The sequence below is a fragment of the Marmota monax genome, unplaced genomic scaffold, assembly GCF_021218885.2.
Source record: "Marmota monax isolate L192 unplaced genomic scaffold, Marmota_monax_Labrador192_F-V1.1 WCK01_AAM20220418_F8-fsc00170, whole genome shotgun sequence".
Lineage (NCBI taxonomy): Eukaryota > Metazoa > Chordata > Mammalia > Rodentia > Sciuridae > Marmota > Marmota monax.
In genome coordinates, this window is record NW_026692395.1 from 1609827 (window position 1) to 1616889 (window position 7063).

Sequence of the window (7063 nt, forward strand, 5' to 3'; positions counted from 1 at the left end):
TCAACCCCAGACCTCAATGAGGTCCCCAGATTCCATGCCCAAATCAGCTGGCAGCTCCTTGCCTGAAAGCTTTGTCCCATCAAAGAAGACAGCTTGTGTCCAGAGAGTCCCATGGCCTCCTCATAGTGTAACATGAGGGTCTTGAGAGGAGAATCTTGAGACAAGGAGATCCCCAGCATCTGGTGTTTCTCTTTCCTCTGCACCCTGAGACAGAGCTGTTGGGATGTCTCTGTGGCCTCTGAAGAACTTGCTAGCACCACACAGCCATTCTGATATGCAAATCTGATCAGGTCAGCCCGGCACCAGATTTTTTAAAAATATTTTTTATTTTGTTTATCTATCTTTATGTGGTGCTGAGGATTGAACACAGTGCCTCACAGGTGTGAGGCAAGCACTCTGCCACTGATCCACAACCCCAGCCCCCCACCCCCGACCAGATTTTGAATGGGAAGAGCCAGGGGCTCTCTGGAAGCACAGGCCCCTCCACTATGACCACCTCATCATCTTGGCTCTGGTGGCCTTGGCCCTGGTGCTGCTTGGGGCTCAGAGAGGATGAGAGACCTTGGAGGTGCTTGTTCACTTCCTCAAACACCTTTTTCTGCCGCAGTCTGGCTGGGCACAAAATAACTGAGCTGCCACATAGCCTTGTAGGTTCAAAACAGGAACTCCTTTATTCTCCGCACTCCCGCGAACCCCACGCATGCGGCCTTCTGGGGGGGGGGGACACCACACACACCGGAAATCCCTCCCCCGGGCTGCGAGCGCACTCACTCTCGGAACCCGGGGAGAACTCAACCGGAACTCCAAAGTAGCGGGCAACCGAAGCAGCAAGAGCCATCCTAATACCGGACAGTAAAGATCTAATATACAATTGAATCAATCCAGCATCATCTTAATGGCTCGCCTCTCAACCATTACTTCTGGCAAAATGCCATGCGTCATTCCGACTTGGCTATGGCTCTCAGCATTTTTCTTCTCTTCTTTCTCATCCTTACTCCTCAGCTTCTTCTTCCAGGCAGAGCCTGGATGTGGGGGATCCTCAGGGTGGGGACTGCTAGCATCTGCTACATCTGCCTCTTCCTCAGCCCCTGAAGGGCAAAGTTTCAGGAGGGACACATGATCTGGGATGAGGTGGAGGCTGCTTTGCAAGCCTTTTACTGGGCAAACTTACTAGTCCTGGATATTTTTACTACAAAATAAATTGTTATCTTCCCGGATGAGTATTGTTCTCCCTTCCCCACTTTTTTCCCCCTTCTTCTTTGTTTTTTGGTGCTGAGGATGGAACCCAGGGTCTTTCATATATTAGGCAAGTGCTAAGCACTTTACCACTGAGAGGCAAAATCAGCTTCATAACTATATCTTAAAGATTATGAACTTTTTTAAAAGAGTATCTTTTTTTTTAGTTATAGTGGGGCATAATACCTATATTTATTTATTTTTATGTGGTGTTGAAGATCAAACCCAGGGCCTTGCACATGCCAGGCGAGTGCTCCTCTGCTGAGCCCAGCCAGATTATGAACCTTTTTAAATTTTTTTAATTGACTTTTTAAATAAATGACAGCAGAATGTATTACATTTCTTATTACACATATAGAGCACAATTTTTCATATCTCTAGTTGTATATAAAGTATGTTCACACCAATTCGTGTCTTCATACATGTATAGACATTTTTTTGTGTGTGTGTGTGTGCGGTGCTGGGTATTGAACCCAGGACTTTGTGCATGCGAGGCAAGCACTCTACCAACTGAACTATATCCTCAGCCCCCAGAGCATGAACTTTTAAATTTAATTTAATTAATTAATTTATTTTTGGGTACCAAGGATTGAAGTCACTGAGCCATATACCCAGCCCTATTTTGTATTTCATTTATATACAGGGTCTCACTGAGTTGCTTAGCACCTCACTTTTGCTGAGGCTGGCTTTGAATTCATGATCTTCCTGCCTCAGCCTCCAGAGCCCTAGGATTACAGGCATGTGCCACTAACCCACCCAGCCTGATTATGATCTTTTTGTGTTTAAAACAAGCATAGCTTGGTGTGGTGGCTCAGGCCTGTAAGCTCAGCAGCTCAGAGGCTGAGGCAGGATGTTCACAAGTTAAACACAGTCTCAACAATTTGGTGAGGCTTTAAGCAACTTAGTGAGACCCTGTCTCTAAATAAAAAATAAAAAGCCTAAGGATGTGGCTCAGTGGTTAAGTGCCCCTGAGTTCAATCCCCAGAACCAAAAAATAAAATAAAGAAGCATAATCATAGTACAATACCACAAACATTGCTAGAAGGACTGTCTGCAAAAATATTTGTTTCCAGCATTCCAGAAACCTGTTTGTTTTAAGTTTAAATAAGTATTAGGACAATGGACTAAATCATAAGGGCATCATTTGAGATTTATTGCTTAGTTTTTCATTATACCCTGTATCCAAGGCATAGCGTATGAATTATTGTTGGATTCCCTTCACACATCATTCCACATTGCACCAATGCTCTGACCACCCCCTCCCCCATCAGAATTACCTGAACAAAGAGAGCACTGTGATTGCTTACCTGTGTTAGGAAGCTTTCCACTGCTTAACAGAACTGCCAGAGGCTCCTTCAGCTATCCCTATTTGAATTGTGTGATAGGTAGTGCCTATTAAAAAAAAAACTAATATGATCCATCAGTTCCACCACTGAGTGTTGTCAAGGTGATGTTAGACCAGGATGCAAGAAAAGACCACTGACTCCAATTAAAATCAAATTAAAGCAAGCTTTTTATTTCGACCGGCCGGGCTGCCTCTTCCCCCCAAAACCACGGGAACAAGACAGCAGCAGCAGCTTTCCTGCAGCCCAGCTTTATAGCCCAGAAAGTTACACAAAGGGGGTTTACAGATAACAGAACTCTGACAAGCATCACACTAATGGTAGTTTACATTTTTTTGCTGGCCCCAACATCAGAATTTATGAGAACCATTAGAGCCTCAGAGAGGGTCGTTGTCTGGCCAGGGAAGGCCAAGATTTGTGAGGTGTCACTAAAGTTTCAGACAGGGCTGCTATCTGGTCAGAGAGCCAGGCATGGGTGAGTTCAAGGCACGGGCTGGCATTCCAAGCAGATTCAGAATTTGCAGTAATTTATAGTAAAGCCGAAATTAGCTTTTCATGGCTTTGTGGCAAGATGGCTCCCAATTTTGAGAGAAAATCAGGTTGGGTCTATCAGTGATAGGAAATGTCCCCTCTGCTCTTTAAAGGTTCTCTGAAATAAACAGACAAAAATCAAATAGGAGAAAAGGGCATGCAGATTTATTAATGTGCAAAAAGAGAAAAATCACAGCGTGGGGAAAATCACAAGAGTAATTACATGATGAGTCAAAATTATTCAGACCTATATAGCTCTTTTTCTATAGGGGAGGGAGGAATAGGGAATGTCAGGGGAACTGTAAATGATTTTTAGGGTACTTCAATAGGTTTTCAGAACATACAATGGCCAGGGACAAAGTCTGTTTGGCCCACAGAAGGGACAATAGTTTGTAAATGATTCTCTATAAGATCAAAATGATTCTTTATAGGATCCAAATCAAGGACAATGGCGTGTGACAAAAGACTATACTGGTGTATTGACAGATTTTAGTCTCTTTTCCTGTGAAATGAGTTCAGTGAATGAAAACTCAGGCAAGGGACTAGAGCTAATTGTTTTCTTCCTTGGGGGTCCAGACTTTAAACAGACAAGGGAAATTTGCAGGAAGCCCATTTGTTCCCTGGGAGCAGAATTTCCCAATAAAAACCTGGAAAGATCAGAGGGACCCTGATAGGAAGTTGGGTTCTAAAGGCCCCAGCAGTTCAAGCACCAGTTTGGGGGGTATTTTTCTGAGTTCCAAGAGTAAATACCCCAAATAATCAAAAGCAGAGAAATTATATATGTGTGTGTGTGTGTATATATATATATATATATATATATATATATATTTATTTATTTATTTATTTATATTTATATAAATATATAAATACATACTATTTACTTATTTAATGGCCAGGGATAGAACCCAGGCAGGACCTAGTGCACATTAAGCAAGCCCTCTACCACTGAGCTACATCCCCAGCCTCCATAAAGAGATATTTGTATGCCCCTTTTATAGCATCATGATTCACAAAAGCCAAAAGGTAGAGGAATCTTTGTCCAGTGAAGTATGAGCAAATAAGCAAAATGTGTTATATTCACACAATGGGATATTACTTGGCCTTAAAAGGAAGGAAAATCTCACATATGCTACAACACGACAAGCCTTGAAGACATTAAGCTAAATGAAAATAAGACAGTGACAAAAACACAAATCCTGGGTGATTCCACTTAAAATGAGGTCTTTAGTGTAGTTAAATTCACAGAGACAAAGTAGAGTGGTGCTTCCTGGGGTTGGGGGAGGAAGGTATGGGGAGTTGTTTAATGGGTATGGAGGATTTTGTTTTGCAAAATAAAAGAGTTCTGAGAAGCTGTGGGTGCAGCTCAGTGGCAAAGCTCCTGCATAGCATGCACCAGGCCCTGGGCTCCACCCCCAGCACCACAACAAACAAATTAACAAAGAGTTCTGGAGATGGATGGTGGTATAGATTGCCTAACAATATAAATGTTCTTAATGCTGCTGAACCGCTATACTTAAAATTGTGATTTTTTTCCAAAATTTGTATTTGGTCTTTGTCCCATTGCTTGACATACAACTCCTAAAATCCCTGGAATATTCAAAATGATAGTTATCCTTTTATATGTTAATGACGGACTGCTGGCCTGCCACCCCTAAGTAGCTTCAGAATGGGGGCTGGTGACAGGAAACACCAAGGCAGGATTAGAGGATTGGGAGTTTTAGCCCTACCCCCAACCTCCAGGAAGGGGATGGGGGATGAAGGTTAACTTAGTCATCAGTGGCTAACAATTTAATAAATCAATGTCTTATAATGAAACCTCCATAAAAACCTAAAATAACTGGATGCAGAAATCTCTGGATAGCAAACAGAGGAGGTTTCTAGAGAGAAACGCTTCTGGAGAGGGCATGGAAACTGAGATGCTCTATGGTGGGCCCCATGTTCTTTTTATTGCTGTTGTTCTTTTTAAATTTATTTTTTACTTGTAGATGGACACAATATCTTTATTTATTTTTATGTGGTGCTGAGGATCGAACCTAGTGCCCCACATGTGTGAGGCAAGCGCTCTACCACTTAGCTATAGCCCCAGTCCCTGTTGTTCTTTTTAAAAAAAGTTGCTGATGGACCTTTATTTTGTTTTTTATTTATATGTGGTGCTGAGAATCAAACCCAGTGCCTCACACATGCGAGGCAAGTGTTCTGCCACTGAGCTACAACCTCAGCCCTCACCTGTTCTTTTTTGAAAATTCTTTTTTAGTTGTATGAACATAATACCTTTATTTTATTTATTTATTTTTATGTGGTACTGAGGATTGAACCCAGGGCCTCACAGGGGCTAGGCAAGTGCTCTACCACTGAGCCACACTCCAGCCCTCTTCATCTGTTCTTAATCAGTGTCCTTTGTAATATTTTTTTATAATAAAAGGGTAAGCCTAAGTAAAGTATTTCTTTGAGTTCTGTGAGTTGCTCTAGCCTATTAATTGAACCAAAGGAGGAGGACCTAGGAACCCTGATTTATAGGGCCAGTAGCCCTAGGTCAATGGTAAAATGCTTGCCAGGCATGTACAAGGTCCTAGGTTCCACTCTCCCCGCTCCAAACAAAAACAAAAACAGGAAGCTCAGGTAAAACAACCCAGACCTTGTGATTTTGGCATAGGAAGTGGGAAGCAGTCTTGGGGAGCTGAGCTCACAACCAGCAGGATCCTGATCCTATCTCCAGGGAGACTGTGTGAGAATGGAATTGAATTTAGAGAACACCCACTTGGACTCTTGGCAGAATTGCTTGCGTGTTTGGTGTGTATGGAAAATCTCACATATATTTGTCCACAAGTCTTCCGTGAGAGTATAGGAGAAACTAAGTTTGTTTTTTATTCTGTGTCCTCAGAATGTTTTCAATAGTAACTTTTATGGTATGTATATTTTACAATATTTTTAAATAAACAATTTTTTGTGGTGCTGGAGATTGAACCCAGGGTCTTGTACATGCAAGGCAAGAACTCTGCTAACTGAGCTATATGCCCAGCCCAAACAATTTAAAAAAATAATAATAATGATAAAGTAAAACTAAAAATTGCTGGGCATGGTGGTTCACTCTTGTAATCTCAGCCATTTGGTAGGCTGAGGAAGGAGGATCACAAGTTCCAGGCCAGCCTAAGCAACGTAGTACCACCCTGTCTCAAAAAAAGTAGAAAGGGGAATTGGGGTTATAGCTCAGTGGTAAAGCACTTCCCTTGCATGCATGAGGCACTGGGTTTGATCCTCAGCACCACATAAAAATAAATAAATAAAGATACTGTGTCCATTTACAACTAAAATTTTTTAATTTTATATATATATATATATATATATATATTTTTTTTTTTTTTTTTTTTAAGGGCTAGCGATGGAGCTCAGTGGTAGAGCACTCCTGGGTTTAATCCTTAGCACCAATCAGTCAACCAATAAAAAATAAATAAAATAAAATAAATTTCTCAGAAACCTGCAAATTTCCAGCCAGGTGCAGTGGTATAAGCTTCTAATCCCAGTGGCTCAGGAGGATCCAGGAGGATCGGGAGTTTAAAGCCAGCCTCAGCAATTTAGCAAGGGCCTAAGCAATTCAGTGAGACCCTGTCTCTAAATGAAATACAAAAAAAAGGGCTGGGGATGTGGCTCAGTTGATGAGTGCCCCTGGCTTCAATCCCTTGGAAAGAAAGGGAAAGAAAAGAAGAAAGAAAAAGCAAGCTAGCTGCAAACTTCCAGAGACAAAGAGTGTTGCTCTTAGCCTGGATGACAATAAGATTTAACCCTTCCAGAGACCTCCCTTGCTACTCTGTTAAAACTGACCCCCCACCATGGGTTTTGGAATTTCCCTTTGAATTCTAGCTTCTACAGTATTACAACCCAATTCGACTTAACACTTACCTGGAGATTCATATGATGTTTCCAAAATCCTCCCAGGTTTCAAGTTGCATTTCTAA

At 41.8% G+C, this 7063-nt stretch overlaps 1 pseudogene; it reads right to left on the minus strand.

Annotated features, from left to right (window-relative positions):
* On the minus strand, positions 1 to 2427 carry LOC124091503 (NFATC2-interacting protein-like; annotated as a pseudogene).
* Positions 2428 to 7063: the final 4636 nt, after the last annotated feature.